This window comes from Cibotium barometz, chromosome 61 (assembly GCF_041138505.1).
Source record: "Cibotium barometz isolate CiBa-2024 chromosome 61, ASM4113850v1, whole genome shotgun sequence".
NCBI lineage: Eukaryota > Viridiplantae > Streptophyta > Polypodiopsida > Cyatheales > Cibotiaceae > Cibotium > Cibotium barometz.
The window spans coordinates 830,334-848,220 of record NC_141106.1 but is presented as its reverse complement, the minus strand read 5'-3'; the positions used below and the strand labels follow the sequence as shown (position 1 = coordinate 848,220).

The 17,887-nt window shown below is 41.2% G+C and overlaps 1 pseudogene across 1 annotated transcript; it reads left to right on the top strand.

Moving 5' to 3' along the window:
* Positions 1 to 7,883: 7,883 nt before the first annotated feature.
* LOC147604443 (xyloglucan 6-xylosyltransferase 2 pseudogene) lies at positions 7,884 to 9,484 on the top strand (annotated as a pseudogene). The gene has a single exon (XR_015265299.1). The product of XR_015265299.1 is annotated as a xyloglucan 6-xylosyltransferase 2 pseudogene (transcript).
* The last annotated feature ends 8,403 nt before the right edge of the window (positions 9,485 to 17,887 follow it).

Genomic DNA, 17,887 nt, shown 5'->3' with positions numbered 1-17,887 from the left:
TCCACGGCACCCTTGAATGTGCTTATACGCTTGTAAGCCAAGGCACGAGAAACAATAAAAAATAATACAAAAGAACACACTTCGAAATGGGTAGAGTAGCATGTTTTAAAACAAAAACAACAAAAGGATGCAAAACCTTCTTAACCCAAGAAAAACAAGGGGCAACAAACCATCGAAACCAAGGTTGAAATAAAGGACAGGGGAAAGGAGCCTATGGAGGACCTAACCCCAAAAGAGCCAAAAGCTACATATGATGTGAATGCATCCACCTCAAAGGTTTACCCTAAAACCACAAAACCCACATGTGCGACACATGATACAAAAGCCCGAAAGAAAGTTTCGTTCTCATCGTGGGCAAACATAATGAAAACCTGATGATCTAAGGAAAGTCTAAAGATGAAACAAGTTCTAGTATGTCACTAAGTAAGGATGAAACAAGTTCTGATTCATCACTCAATGCATCTCACAGACCAATCAAGAAACTAGAACCCGCCCAACCACCCCAACTTGAAAATTCTAATAACATGACATATGCGAAACGCAAAAAGCAAGATCAAGAGAGAATGCTTAGCATTGTTGAGTATCATACATGAATACTGGTTGTGATTGAACCTCATAATGTTAAACCTGGAAAAGCAACTAGAATACAAGAATCGAAGGAGTAAAGCTTTCCCTTTCAAGAAGAAGACATATTCTCTACAGACATGAACTCATCAAACCAAGGAGGGTCATCAAACCAAGGAGGGTCATCAAAGGAAGATTGTATGAAGGATGCAATTGAAATAGCACATGAAGAATTCAATGAATCCCTTACAAAATTTAAGAAATTTCTCAAATTGTCATTTGGAGGAGTGCTCTTCTCTTGTGTGGTGAGGCTAGCATAGCTTCAACCCTTGCACCTTTAAAGCTAAACATGAGTTGTACCAAGAGATCAAGAGCTATATATCATAGACCTCAGTTAAAGTGGTCAAAGGACCGAGTGTGCCATTATACACATTGGGCACTCTAAAAAAATTTACGAGCCAAGAAGAGGAGGAAAGTGCATGGGAATATGAAACCAAAATGGGAATATGAAACCAAAATGGGATTTGAAGCTAAAACAAAAACTGAAACATCCATGGTTCCACTTGAAGATTCTAGAGTTAACAAGAGCTACTGCCATTATCTTATATTAAAGGAGTCAAGCAAAAGGTCATATATTCAAGATATGAAGTAATGGCATCCAAATCTACAACTTGGACGGGTGCTCGTAATAGTCCGATGGAATATGTATGGCAATTCCCACTTTAAGAAAATGTGGTAGTAAGTTAGGATGAAGTCCCAAGTTATGTACTTCATGGATATATTATGAGAGTAGTCATTGTAATAGCATTAGGCCTCTTATGAGCCTAAAGTGCCCGGCTGGCCATAGTTTAAGTGAGTGCGAACACTTATGGCCATGTATATAGGTGAATATCTCTCATAATACAAAAAACTCTCCCATTGTGCAATAGAGTCTTGCCCTTGCTAATCCTCTTGCTAATCTCTCTCTAACCCATGCTAGTGAGTGTGTGTGAGTAAAGTGAGGTGAAAGGAGGGGAGACAAGTACATGTAGTGCAATGCGCGGTGGTGTGACAATGCTCGCGGGAGGTGCAGTGGAATTGCTTCTCAAGGGGTTGTGGAGCTTGGAGACCTCAAGAGTTACGAGCTCGGCCACCAATGGTGGAAACATCCTCACGACAGTTGCGGTTCACGAGGTAATCTTCTTGTTGGATGTGTTTCGAAGGGGGTTTGGGTGAGGCATAACAACATCATTAAATATCTATGTCTCACAGTGATGGAATTCACAATAGCATCTGCAATGATCATTAGCTGAAGTAAAGTGACCACCAAAAGTGCCATGATCCAAGGAAAACTCAGTCACCTAGTAATCATAAGTGTAAGCAAGGCATGTATCATAACCCTATAACCATGCATCCCAAATGATATGTGATACATCCAAAAGTAAATGCCTTCTCTCCATTGACCATAGGGTCATGTCAATGCCCTCCTCATACATATCATCCCTTGAATAATCCAAGGCATGGTCCACTATATCAATGTCTCGTTGGAAAAGATTCACGTGTATAACCATCATCATGAGCATGCACAACCACCATCATGTCCCTAGCATCCCAAGTATGTCCCTAGCATCCCAAGTATGTCTAGCTATGAATGCCTCATAGACTGACTCTATAGCATCAAAATAACATTGACACTATGAACAAACACGAATGCCTCATAACTATGATATCTGACATCATAAGGCCATCTATGGGCATAGAAATTAAAAGCCTCCAAATTTGAATCATGCCAAGGTATAAGTAAAGCCAAGGTATAAGTAAAGCCAAACCATCAATGAGAATCAAATCACCCAAGGAATGGTCTTGATCACACAGAACCACATAGGCATAATCCATAGCATATAACTGCTCAAAATGTGCATCATCCAAAGTGCTATCATCATCCGCATTAATGCATGAATTCCCATTTCCAATAACATCATCAATATTAAAACATCATCCATAGAATCAAAACATGAATGGTCCACTAGTGTAGAGGTATAATCGGAACTCAAGATGGAATCCAAATATTTATATTGATGTGTGTATGGCTTATTCTCTTGACCTTGTAAGAAGAATCATAGCTACCATGATCATCATAAGCATAGTAATCAAAATCCACATCTTTTGCATGCCCTTGAGAGTCATAAGCATGGTCCACATCTTCATTATCACCTTCTATGAATGTGGGGTATTCAAGGTTATAACTACTCTTGTTGGAAGTGTAATCCTCAATGTCAAAAACAATATAATCTTCTTCCTCATTGGTGCAACTTGTATTGTCAATATTATAGCAATCTTCATCCTCATAATAGCTATCATCCTCACTATCATAATCTTCCATAGGTTTGTGTGAAAGCTCTTGGTACCTATTTTCCAAATATATACTCTTTTTATTTCAACAATGGCCTATATGCTGCTATTTTGATTTTTAGGAAAAGTCCCTTCAAGTTGACCCATGAAAAGACATAAAAAAAATGAGAGGTATTTGGTTTGAATGAAAGCTCTTTGATGAGGTTTTTGAACCATATAAAACAATCAACTTTAGTCCACATAGATTTTCACTAAATTAGGTTTTTGTGATCGGTTAAACTATATCCCATTGACCTAGAATTTGATATCTGATTGTTGGCGAGGTTGATGGCTCATCTTGTAGCTTTTATCACATTTATTAAAGAACAACTTCATGGAGAGAAACCTTCTAGCCTACACCCTCTTAAATCTCAATCTCATTCCACTTAGGCCCAATTAAAATATATCTTCATGGATAGAAACCTTCTTCCCCATGCCCTCTTATTCCACTTAGCTTTGCATTTTACATATCTTTGTAGGAAAGTGGCATACTTTCTCTCATTAGTAATAGCCGGTCCCATTCCTCCTATAAAACATACTAGGTCAACCTCTTCTCAAAATCCCTAGTCTTCTTAACATCGCTAATGACCTTTGCATGTCAACTAAACTCCCCCACTATGAGGCAAAACCTCCTTGCCTATCTTATTAGTGTTGAAGTGGAGATCAAGGTAGCAACACACACATAGATGCAACAAGCAAGGAGAGATAGATAAAAGCACAACACTCAAAGTAGATTAATGAGGATGAGTGAAGTGACACGGTAAAGTCACTTACACACTCATAAGAGTGTGTACATATGCTCGGGGGGGAAAACCTCCTAGAGAGGCCCTGACCCAACACCATCATATATAATTGCTACAAATCTCCCTTCTTGTAGTGATGATGTGAACATGTATAGGGTTCATTTGTTGGTTGATCAATCCCCAAATGGCAATAAGCCCAAAGCTTTGAACTTCTCTCGTGAGAAAGCCTTTATGAACATATTTGTTGCCATATTATCATGTGTAGAGACATAAGCCTTTGTGAGATATAAGCTTTGAACTTCTCTCGTGAGAAAGACTTTATGAACATATTTGTTGCCACATTATCATGTGTAGAGACATAAGCCTTTGTGAACATATTTGTTGCCACATTATCGTGTGTAGAGACATAAGCCAAGCTAATCTCTCTTGCAATGAGCCTCTCCCTACTAATATAATGATAATGCACCTCAATGTGCTTTGTACAAGCATGAAATACTAGGTTCCTCAATGGCTAATGCAATCTGTTGGCTCAGTGAAGATGGAGGGGGGGCACTATAACACCAAGATCTCTATCAAAAGGCATCTAAGCCATACACACTCCATAGTTACTGCAAAAGCTGCCTTGTACTCACCTTCATAGTTTGAAGTGGCCACTGTTCGGCTTCTTCTTCTTGAGCCATGATATGCATGAATCACCAAGATGAAAGAAAAAACCACTAGTGGACACTCGTGTGTCATAACATCCAACCGAATCAAAATCAGAATCACTGAAAGCATGCAACTAAATATCACCTCCCTTAGCATAGAATAAGCCAAGGGACTGAGTGCTCTGTAAGTATCTGAATACTCACTTGCCAGCCTCTGCCAATACTTACTTTTGGGACTATGCATAAACTTGTTGAGCTGGGAGACCCCAAACGAAATGTCTCGCCTCATATCACATAGATAGATGAGACACCCAATAGCCTATTGATAAAGTGATGCATCAAATGGTTCACCTACATCTGAAAGACTAAGCCTATCACCTATTTCTACTGGTGTAGCAGTAGGCTTATAGTCTCCCTAAGACTAAACCATGTAAGCAACCTCTATATGTACTTTGACTGCAACATCACAATACTATCATCACTCTCCATAAACGGTATGCCTAAATAATAATGCAACAAACTTAAATCATCTCAAATGACACATGGAATTCAACCTTGAAGATTTAAATCTTAAATCTATCATCTCAATGACATATGTAATTCAATCTTGAAGGATGAAATCTTCTCCTCATTAGGGCATGTGAGTATGTCATCAATGTATAAAATAATGACCAAGAAACAATTCTTACTCCTCTTTACAAAGAGGGTACTTCTCAATTGGGCTATTACAAAAGCCATTTACAACCAAGTATGTATTTATCTTCTCATGACATGATCTGGGAATCTACTTAAGGCCGTATAAAGCTTTTCTTAACTTGCATACTTTAGACTCATGTCCCTTCTTAACAATTTACTGGCATAGATACTAACATCAACAATCAAGGTAGTGGATTGGTACATTTGTAAACACACATGGCCATGTCCCCCCCCCCTCCCCCCCTTGTGCCTTTGTCCTTCCTACAAATGCTAGAAAAAAACGTAGGTATAGTTTTATTAAACCTTCCATGTAAAATTTGCAAAATTTAACTAAGTGCATGTGCACTTATAAATGTAAACTTGTATGAAACGGAAGTTATCCACATATAAATGAGAAACTTTATTTGAGAGTGCTAGGCTCAGTGCTAGGGCTTGGGCAAGAGGTGGGATTATAATACATACTAGTGGGGACCCGCACAATCTATCCCCCTTGTACACGCCTACCACATGGCAAAATGAGATGGCCACAGAGAGTGACAAGTGGATGAATGTTGTGGCAGGGGCAAGAATAGTGAGAATAATAGTACAGAGATGTGTGAAACAGTAAATAGAAAGCAAAAGAAGACTAGAGTGGGTGAATGTTGTGGCAGGGGCAAGAATAGTGAGAATAATAGTGCAGAGATGTGTGAAACAGTAAATAGAAAGCAAAAGAAGACTAGAGTGGGAACATTAACTATATATGTACAAAACCTATGTGTTGAGTGACGTCCACATTTGGGGGTGGGACAATCTATTACAAGATAAAGAAAGAGTCCCCACACCTTTACGTGGAGAAAGGAGAGGGAGAATTTTTGAAAAGGAGAAAGGAGAAGAGAAGACAAGTGTTTGGGGGTTTCTTTCCCACACGACTAGATGCATTGGGGCTCACAATTAGTTGTCACCATCAAACCATTTACTCTTATATATATATATATATATATAATACATTAGAAAGCAAATTACCCACCCCTCCCCCCCCTCACACACACACACACACACACCTTCTAATATTATATTATGTGCATGTGTAAGAGAGAGAATATACACACACACACACATGTATATATATTATGTATGTATGTGTATCTATAGGTATGTAAGCATGTATATATAAATAGATTTATATGTATGTCGATGCACACACATGTATGTTTATGCACACACAGACACAAGCACATGATACGTGCACACACGTATACAAACACACATACACACACTCGCACGCATGCAACACATAGAGATATGCACACTTGCACACATACTCAAGCTTGCATATACACACATGTGTATACATGCACACAAGCACATAAATACACTCACATACACAAGTACATGTGCACACACATGGACATGCACACACTCACACACATATGCACCTGCATGTGCACACACATCGATGTACACACGAGTATATTCACATGCTCACACATACGTACATGTAGACACTCGCTATGGATACACATAAATAAAAACATACACACCATGTACACACACAACAAATACACACTAACACATACACACAATCAAGCATGCATGACACATGCACGCGTGAAGACAATACACAATCACACATACGTGTGTATCATATATACATACATACATATATATATATATATAATATATGTTTGTGTGTGTGTGTGTGTGTGTGTGTTTTGATGTGTGTATGATATATCTATCTATATATTTAAAAGTGACCATAGCTTATCACCCATCTCTGTACATTAATATTTAATCAAAATTAAATAAATTATGTTGATGCTTGTATTTATATTTTTAAATATATGTATATATGTATAAGTATATGTGTCTATGTATAGGAGGTATATGTGTGTATGATATATCTATCTATATATTTAAAAGTGACCATAGCTTATCACCCATCTCTGTACATTAATATTTAATCAAAATTAAATAAATTATGTTGATGCTTGTATTTATATTTTTAAATATATGTATATATGTATAAGTATATGTGTCTATGTATAGGAGGTATATGTATCTAAAACATAATATTGTATATACTATATATTTACATATGTGTATGTGTGAGTGAGAGAGAGAGAGAGAGTGAGAGAGAGAGAGAGAGGGCGCTTCTATGTGTGGGAGTGTAAGCAGAGAGAGGGAGTGTGTGCATGTGTGTGTGTGTGTGTGTGTGAGAGAGAGAGAGAGAGAGAGAGAGCAGGTGTGTATATGTGTGCATGTGAGAGAGAGAGTTTCAACATTTGAGAGTGTGTACGAGAGGGAGAGGGCCATTTGCATGTGCATGTGAGTGTGTGTGAAAGAGAGAGAGATGGTTGTAGAGAGGGAATAGTTCTTTTCTGGAACCTTGGTCAGCCGTAGCAATGAGAGGGTGCGTCACTGGTTAAGGGGGCGTGTTCAACGTACGGGGGTTTGATTCTGGCGTCCTTGATGGGGGTTTGATTCCCTCACTCCGCAAAAGGGGTGAAAAAAATAAAATTATAGGTAGCTTTATTTCGAACGTTGGAACTTGGAGACGAGGCAAGTTGATCCAACGTGGCTATAAACACGGCTGTGAGGACGCGAGTGCTAGGCGCTAGAGAGAAACGCGCTTCTACGGTCGAACTTCGGCACGTGGACGACGATCAACCTATGAATCGACGCCAAGCAGGAGTTCCAATCCCAATGAGCACCACGTCTGCAAACGTACCTTCCTCCAAGTCTCCGTTCATGCGCACGACTGCATGCCCTATGGCTGTGCCAAGCGCGCATACGAACCTGCAAACTTTACCTTGACAGCTTGTGCACCACTGCGCACGCCAGCGTTCTTTTGAAAACTGGTAACTGCCAGGTTAAAAATTATTCGTTCGGGCTCCAGTCTCCCACAGTCACGTCCCTCTCCTCGCTTTCCCTTCCTCAATCTCTCTCTCTCTCTCTCTCTCTCTCTCTCTCTCTCTCTCTGCCTGCCTGTTGGCCAATTGCTCTGTGCTTATGTTTGGAAATTGGAGCTTCTCCCCAGCCTCTGTAATCATTTCTCCCGTTCTGCAATGCGCGTGCACAGCTTGAGCATCGGGTTGCCTGGTGGTGGCCTCAGAGCCAGGCAATCCCTGCGACCCATGCACCACGTCCTCAAAATTGCCCTTCTCTGCTGTGGTCTCCTCATGTTCGTCCTGCTCACAAGCTCTGTCGGCCTCAAGAAGCCCGCCGCCAACACAGAGCCTGCGGCGGCGGGCCACAACGCCGGTCACGAGCCGGTCCCTCACAGGCTGCTTGCTGCAGAGGAGAGAGCATTTGGAGGCAGGAAGGATGCTTCCAGAACCCTCTCAGGGACCACGTCCAAGAAATCTCAAGAAGAAGATGGTGTAGCCGATGAGGAGGAGCCTCCTTCAAACAAACCCTACTCTCTGGGCATGAAGATATCGGACTGGGACCAGCAACGCATGGCCTGGCTCGCCAGAAACCCTCAGTTCCCCAACTTCGTCAAAGGAAAGCCCCGCATTATGCTTGTTACAGGATCCCAGCCCACCCCCTGCGAGAATGCGGTGGGAGATCACTACCTGCTCAAGTCCATCAAGAACAAGATAGACTACTGCAGGCTCCACAACATAGAGATCTTCTACAACATGGCTCACTTGGACACAGTCATGTCCGGCTTCTGGGCCAAGCTCCCACTTCTCCGCAAGCTGATGCTGTCACACCCTGAAGTGGAGTGGATATGGTGGATGGACAGCGACGCCATGTTCACGGACATGGTGTTTGAGCTGCCGATAGAGAAGTACAAGGACTACAATGCGGTCTTCCATGGGTGGGACGAGCTTGTGTACAAGAAGAAGACATGGATAGGGCTGAACACGGGCAGTTTTCTGATAAGGAATTGCCAGTGGACGTTAGATCTGCTGGATGCGTGGGCGCCGATGGGGCCAAAGGGCAAGGTGAGAAACGAGGCAGGGAAGCTGTTAACGAGGTCGTTGGAAGGGAGGCCGGAGTTTGAAGCGGATGATCAGTCTGCGATGATCTATCTCCTGATAACGCAGAGGGCTAAGTGGGGGGAGAGAGTGTTCCTGGAGAGCGCATATTACCTCCATGGATACTGGGTCATACTGGTGGACAAGTACGAGGAGATGATAGAGAAGTATCATCCCGGCTTAGGGGACGATCGCTGGCCCTTCGTTACCCACTTTGTGGGCTGCAAGCCCTGTGGGAAAGGGACGGACTACGCCGCCCAGCGCTGCATCAAGCAGATGGAGCGCGCCTTCAACTTCGCAGACGACCAGATCTTGCAGATGTATGGCTTCCAGCACAAGCACTTGGGCAGCCCGCGAGTCAAGAGGATCCGCAACGACACCGACAGACCCCTCGATTTCCAAGACGATCTCAAGCTCCTCCTCCGTCGCTCCTCCACCACTTCCAACTCAGCCGCCCTCATGTAATCCGACGGTATTTGCAATGCACCAAACTCTTTTATCGTAATCTCGAGTTAATCTGTGCTCTGTCTTTCAGTCAATCGCTCCGGTGACGGAGGGTCCCCAACCCCCGGCCGCCGGAATGGGTTAGGCGTGCCGGAATGCCCGAGCTTTTATTTTATTAAATTGACGACAGCCTTAACGTCTTTTGGGTTGGAACATGGACGACGTCCCTAAGGATAGAAACCCCTTAAGTCTCCGGACATTGACCTGCTGCATTTTGGTAAGGAGATGTTCTCAAAGGCTTTTGAAGGCGTCAAAGGTTTTCCTTTGATTTTGTCTCATTTCTAGAGATGTTTTCAAGTGACAAGATCCTCTGTAGACTAAGTCGTGCATGTAAGCTGTAGACTAAGTCGTGAAGGGCCAAGGCAAGTGTAACCCTCATGTTGATGTTGCATGGTGCTGTCCCTCTTCAATATCCACGTGAGCATCACATAGCACTTACTCTTACTTAAACCATTGTGTAATAGTATTTCTTGTGTTAGTTTTGGGGTCCATATGGGCCCAAATTCCTTATTTTCATTTGCAAGAAGAATAAGGTGCACCTTATGAGTTTAAAACCCCCCACGATGTTCCAAGATATCTTCATAACTCTTTTTTTTATTGGTCTTAGGCCCAGGATCCTCTCGTAGTTACCGTTTTTCCACTGCTTGACGTAGGCGCATTTCACTGCTTTTTTCTGCCCCCATAGGTGATGCCATCGAGGGAGCACCTAGTTGGGGTTTGAACCTAGGACCTCCCAATCCCAAGACAGATACTTCACCACTTGAGCTACCACCTCATTGGCGAGTTCGTAACTCTTTACTCACCTAGACAAGTAAAACAACCCTATGCATTTAGAAGAATCATGTGGTTTTAGGAGTAACTTGATAGTTTTTAATAACGTAAAATGTTCGAAAGAAAAAAGTTAAAATTGACAATAGCAAGTCCAACAATCTTAGAGTAGGTGTACTTGGTTTTGACATAGCTATTTTTTGTGACCCTCTCATTATAATACACCATGGTTGAATGTATAACTTCAAAAAATATGAAAAGCACTTATCCTGCGTCTGACATAACAAGGCAAAGCACATGAGATGGTATGGATATTCACATGCAAATACCCCCCGCATCCACACTTGCGAACCCAATGCGGCCACACCCCCCACATGCATCAATAGTAATAAACAATGGTGTCTGGTTGTTAGCCACTTTTGGTACAACAAGCACCAATATGATCCTTATGCCACTATGTACAGCATGGAGTATGTTCATTACAAAGTCCCCATCCTTTTGTAGTGTATTCACTATGATGGCGACGGTGTGGGTTTGTAACTTATCTTGGACAATGAAATAACATATTAAGAAAACTAATCATACATATATAAACATTTACATATAAGAACATTAATAATATATATAACTTAGCTGCACGAATGTCAGCTTCTACATCTATAGCATTTCTCAGCTTTGCAATGAGAAGATCAACTTGAGCAAAACCTTGTCAAGAGTAATTTTTAAAATATTCTCAAGGAACCCAATCTACATTTTGAAGTCATTCATAGCTGCATATCCATTATTTCTATGATGTTGTGTTGTAGCTTTTCATATGTGGCATTGAAGCTTTGTCACGTTTCTGAAGTGCTTCCCTTATCTTCTCATTCTGATCTCGTAGGAGCTTTGGGTCTTGTGGAATTTGGTCATTCATAACTTCACACGTTCCTATGCTGATGTTCCCATGCTACTCAGATCTTGATGCAAAATTGTTGACTATCGATCACATGCACGAAAGCTTTATGTCTTCTTTCAGCCCTAAGTATTGCTGTTAGAATTACCTTGCCAACATGGGGGAACACACACTTGCTCTTACATACATAGCCATGGAGTACGCATGTACACATGAGCATGGAGTAGGAGACATGGATCAACAATAAGATAAGAGACACAAGATAAACATACAAGCATAATAATAGGATAAAAGACACAAGCATAACAACATAACATCATAGTGTATTCCATATCCATGGATCACATATTGTGTGTACAAGAATCATGTCCATACAATAGTCATGTCATATTATATCATGTCATATATCATGTCCAATTTGCATACAAGAGGGGCTTTATATAGCCATCCAACCATGTGACTCTGGGCTACCCATGTGACTATTGGGCTCCCATAACCTCCACAAGATCCTAACTCTCCACTAGCCCTCTTGTAACCACTTCTTGATATGGCATCTTGTAATAACCAAATCCCACAACTCATTAGCCTAAGCTAATGCTACTAATTCTAGGGGGTGTTCACACCCAAGCTAATGCCAAAAATGCTAGGGGATGTACACACCCATTAACAATTGCATAGGAACTCTTGATGAAAGAACAATCAACAACATAGACAGAGAATAGAGAGAGAGTGTTGGCGGATAGCCAATGTGTACTGTTATTCATGATAACACATTACAGACAATTACAGACAAAGAACATAAATGAATAACAACATAGACAAAAGTATTCAAAAGACAACTAGTTGGCAAACCATCTATATCTACATATATTGCTCCTTCTCTCTCTTCTGTGTACATATGCTTCAAAGTGATTGTGCCATAAGGTGTTTCTAGTTAAGATACAAAGCGACACATACTTTCAGTATGCTAATTGAATAATGAAAAGGATAAAGCATAACTATTTGGCGGATACTAAGGGTTAACACCTCGCACACCTGGTGGAAAGTCCGTGTGCGAAGACGAAAGATGACCCCACTTGATGACGAGGATAAGTAATGACAAAACCAGATTCTGTAACTTCTTGAGAAAATTTTTCTTGAAAACATAATTGAGTTTTATCTAATAGGTTTGTGAAATTGATATCTATAATGTGAGTAGAGGGATAGACTTGTCTATAAGAGTGAAATTGAGAATTTAAATAATCAGAAAAAGAACGAGGTTGGGGACTTCCGGATCGCCGGGACTTTGGAAGATCTTTAGGCTACTCTGTGACCTTCGAATGGTTACTCTGACCATATAGTCAACGGGACCTTTTCTATGTGCATGAGTTGAACCCTTAGACGATTGGCCTTTATGTGTAGGCTCTTTGTATCAGGAAGGGTGCTCTAAAGTTTGTACCGTCGATCCAAAGTTGCTGAAGTGGTTGCTATTCAAAGGCATCACGTCCCTATTGAAATGGGCCACGATATTCTGCACAATTCGCCAGTTAGAGGGAAGGCAGATTTTGGGAGCGTAAAGTTTCCACTACTTCTTGTATGCATATAGCACACTTCTCCCTTTCCAAAACCTGAACGGAGTTTTTAAGTTGACTGGATCCAAAACTTTTGCTTTGCCTTCACTCATATTCTGTATGTTCATGCTGCAGGTGTTGAAGTTCTTCTTTATACTGATCTAACTTTCTGACTGCATCTCTCAACAGAAGCAACAACTTTTTCATGTAATTTTGTAATCTTGGCCAAATCATGAACTTTTTTATCTTCAAGTTTAGCATTATGCCCCTCCAAATGTTGATTTGCCAGTCAAAGTGCCTCGGCCTCATTCTTATACTACTCTAGCATTGTGGTGAAATGCCTGGGCTTTCTCTTGAATACCAATATATTGCATGCAAAGTTGGGCAAAAGCAGTATCTGTATCTGAGCATACCTACTCGCCCTTGCCCTGAGGATCACCGGATGTCTGCCCTTGGTCCTTTTGAGTGTTTTGGCCTTTTGGCTATTGAACAAGGCCAAGAGGTCCATCTGCTCTACCACCGCCACCAGCGGATCTGCCTGCATCGGATCCATCATCATGTTGTCTCTGAGATGACATAGCTCATCCGGGCAGCATGTCATTTCAATAATTTTCTTGAACTCTTCAATATATCATGCATATAAACTATCCCCATGAGTTCCTGGATGCAACCTAAAGAGAATATGGGGGAGAGAGAGAGCTTGAGTTCCTTGCAAGCAAACACACACACACACACACACACACGAGAGTGCAAGTCACAAGAGAGATAGATGGTTGAATTTTCTTCTATCTTCTTCTCTTCTCTACAACCATATAACTAAAAGATAGGAGTACATACATAAAGGGAAAGTACTCTCCTATAACATACAAAGTGGTCGGTCTATAGTGTGAACCCGACTATATGAGCTGGCTTTATAACTATGCCATAACTCTAGTACTTCAAAGTGGCTGTCAAACAGCTTGTCATCCATTGGTAGCATATAAATGCCTTTGTACTCGACAAGGCAACTGTTGGCTACTTCTTATTGCTCCAAGTCACAACAACACTTCCAAATGAGAACATAAATCCACTAGTAGATCTCCTGTCTACAACACTACCAACCCAATCAACATCTGTGTACCCATGTAGCTATATCTCTATACCAGCCTCATAGAAAAGTCCATAAATCCACTAGTAGATCTCCTGTCTACAACACTACCAACCCAATCAACATCTGTGTACCCATGTAGCTATATCTCTATACCAGCCTCATAGAAAAGTCCATAACCAACTGTGGACTTTATGTACCTGAGAATCCATCTAGCCACATCCAAGTGTGGCTTCCTAGGGACTTGCATAAACTGACTCACAAGTCCAACAACATAACTCAAGTCTGGTCTAGTAATGGTCATGTAGATCAAGCTACCCACTATGCGCATGTATGTAGTGGGGTCCTCCAAAAGCTCACCTGTATAAAGCTTTGCGTTCTACTCCAATGGCACTGAAATAGGCTTATAGCCTATCATACTATACTTGGACAACATGTCCAAGCCATATTGCCTCTGCAAAACAAAATGCCATGAGGTGATCTCACCACCTCTATGCCCAAAAAATATCGCAGCTCACCCACATCCTTCATCTCAAACTTTTGATTCAAAAGCCTCCTGACATCCTATATGTCAACATCACTATCACCGGTGATAATCAAGTCATCCACATAGATGACTAATGGCATGATCCCTCTATCTGTCTTTTTCACATAAAGTGAAAAATTTACCTTAGATATCTGAAATCCAATGGTAACAAGATACTCCCCGATCTTGTTTGATCATACTCTGGGTGCTTGCTTCAAGCCATACAAGGCTTTGCGTAACCTATACACAAAATCTGGGTGTGCATCACTCTCATAACCTGGTGGCTGCATCATGTAAGCTTCTTCTTGCAAATCACCATGCAAGAAGGCATTCATTACATCCATCTGATGTAAAGACCAACCCTTTGCTGTAGCCATAGCAATGACGGCTCTCACGGTTGCCATTCTTGCAACCGGGCTGAATGTCTCCTCATAGTCAATGCCGTAAGTCTGTGCATAGCCTTTAGCCACCAATCTTTCCTCACTAAACCGTCATCATTATGCTTGACTTTATACACCCACTTACATCCAATTGCCTTCTTTTCCTTAGTTAAAGGCACTAACTCCCATGTTGCATTTGAATCTAATGCTGCCATCTCCTCATTCATGGCATCTTCCCATTTCTTATTTTCAAGTGCCTACTCAAAACAAGTGGGCTGCAATTCTTGTATTGCTTTAACCATGTAAGCATAATGATGGGCTGTATATCCATCATATCTCAACCTGAGCAGGGTACCTAACCCTCGCAGACCTACGATGTCCTCAAAGCAGCCTTCGTTCTCCTTACACCAGGAGTAACCACAAATGGAATGCCAAGCTCCTCATCAAGGCTCTGCTCAGAGCCACTAGAGTCACCATCCACATATGAGTGACCTACTGATAAATCAGGCACAAAAGGTTAATCTACCTTTTCCTTCCCTATGCGTGTTACATGTGTACCTACATCTGTCCTCAACCTACCTGACCATGGGCTAACATTGGATCCAGTGCTAGAGGACTCTCTAGGTCCACTAAGCACATGTGATTGCTACTCTACATGTGGTGCAACATCAGCACTTCTTGCATCTACATCTTCTGTTACCTTCACTATTGGTGCATACCAACTATCTCGTCAAAGACAACATCTCTGCTTACTCGCATCTCACGAGTAGTAGGGTTATAACATCTATAACCTTTCTGTTCCATAGCATAACCAATAAAGATGCATTTCTTTGTCTTTGGATCCAACTTTGTTCTCACTTCATCAAGAACATGAACATATGCAATACACCCAAACACTTTCAAGTGAGACACATCTGGTCTTATGCCTGTAAACTTATGTTCAGGCATCATACCACCATGAACAGAAGCAGTGGGTGTCCTGTTCCTAATGTACATAGCAATTGCTACTGTAGGCATCATACCATGAACAACTACAGTGGGTGTCCTGTTCATAATGTACATATAGCAATTGCTACTGCTTCTGCCCAAAAATAATGTGACATATTATTTTTAGCCATCAAGGCACATGCCACTTCTGCAATGTGCTTGTTTTTTCTTTTTACAACACCATTCTATTGCGGAGTGTACCTACATGTAAAATGTCTCTTGATTCCCTACTTCCTTAGAAAATCACTGAACTCATTAGAGAAATATTCTTCCCCACCATCTAATCTCATGCATTTTATTTGCATGCCTTTTTCCTTCTTAACCAAGGCTTTAAATCTCTTAAAGTGAGCAAACACCTCACTTTTCTCCTTCATGAAGTAAACCCAAACTTTCCTAGTGTGGTCAATGAATATAACATAATACCTGCAACTTGCAATTGTTGCAATCTTGGTCGGTCCCCATATATCTAAATGTATGACATCTAATGGCCTTGCACTAACATGCTTTTCATGTGGGAAAGCATGTTTGGCCTGCTTACTCTTCACATAATTTGTGCATACCATCAACCTTAAACTTTAGCAAAAATGCAACAATATTTTGGGCCTGCATAGACTTCAATTACTGTACATTCACATGACCAATGCTCTTGTGTCATATGTCAATATCTACAATGACACCTGTTCCATGCGTAAAACATGGCTACCTTTACTTCATGCATGTTCACATCCAAAGTAAACATATTGCCATTTCTGTTACCCTTTGCAACTAAGCGACACTGATTTTTGAAATCCTCTCCACAAAACATCCTTGAGGATTAAACCTCACTTGCAGACCTTGCTCAACCATCTGTCCAACAAAAAACATCTTGATGATTAAACCTCACTTGCAGACCCTGCTCAACCATCTGTCCAACAAAAAACTTCTGTCTAACACTTGCAGACCCTGCTCAATCTTCTATCCAATATAGAAAACAGGCTCTTTGTAATATTTGAAACATTAAGTACACTTGCCAGGTACTTCATTTTGCCATCCTACATAGACAATGACACTTCACCAACATGCGCAATGGGATGCGTAGTATTATCACCTATTTCTACATAACCTGGTTTTTCCATTTTTTGCATGTCTCTACACCACTCAGCATGACTGATCATGTGGTTAGAGGCGCACCAAAATCCACATACCATGTATCTAAAGATCTTGACACATCTCTTGTTATGGAACTGAGCATGTAGTGTATCACAAACAGTTGCTCACTTCTGTCATCACCTCCCTATTTACTAGTTGATGCATAGTTGTCTTGGTGCAACTTTCCACTTTTTATGTCATTCTGCTTTTTATAGCAGTCCTTTGCTATGTGCCTTGGTTTTCTATAATAATAGCACTCTATGCTATTTGCATTCTGATTTCTTTACCAACCACCTCGGCCTCTTTGGCTCCCGCTGCCTCTAGACTGGCCTCTTTCACCTGTGTATGATTTGCTGCTGTGAATCATTGGACTGTTATTCAGAATTCTAATTTCCTTGTTGACTACCACCTTGGCCTCGAACATAATCTCTACCTTTGCCTCTACCTAAACTGGAGTAGAAGGTATGTTCTAATGTGTTCTTGCTTTGTGAAGAAGAGTCCTCACCTAAAGACTTTTCTTCTATGATCAACATAGACACCAAGTCCCAAAAGTTGAAAATATTCTCCTTGATTGCAATGGAGGTCTTGAATGGCTTGTACTCTTTGCTAAGCCCATTCAAACAGACACTTACTAAGTCATCATCTTCCACTGATACATTGATAGACCCAAGGGATTCAACAATGCCTTTGATCGTTAAAGCATACTCATTGATAGACATGCTTTTCTGTTCCACAGTATGGAGCTCTTGTTTTCGCTGCAATTATCTTACCTTTGTGTTGGTATGGAACATCTGCACCACCAGGTTTTGCCATGCAACTGCTGGAGTGTTGGCATCCTGTATGTGTCCTATCATCGTGACTGTGACACTAATTGAAAGACAATATATGACTTTCCTTGCACCTTGGTTCTAATCCTTGAATGCCTTTATGTCTGCTGGAGTGGGATTCTCTCCAGACAACTCAGGAGACTCCACATTGTCTCCTTCGACATAGTTTAAAAATTCTTTACCCACCATAAGGAAATTGGTCATTCTTAACTTCTAGGCATGGAAGTTATTCTTGTCTAGCTTCTCACTGACAATC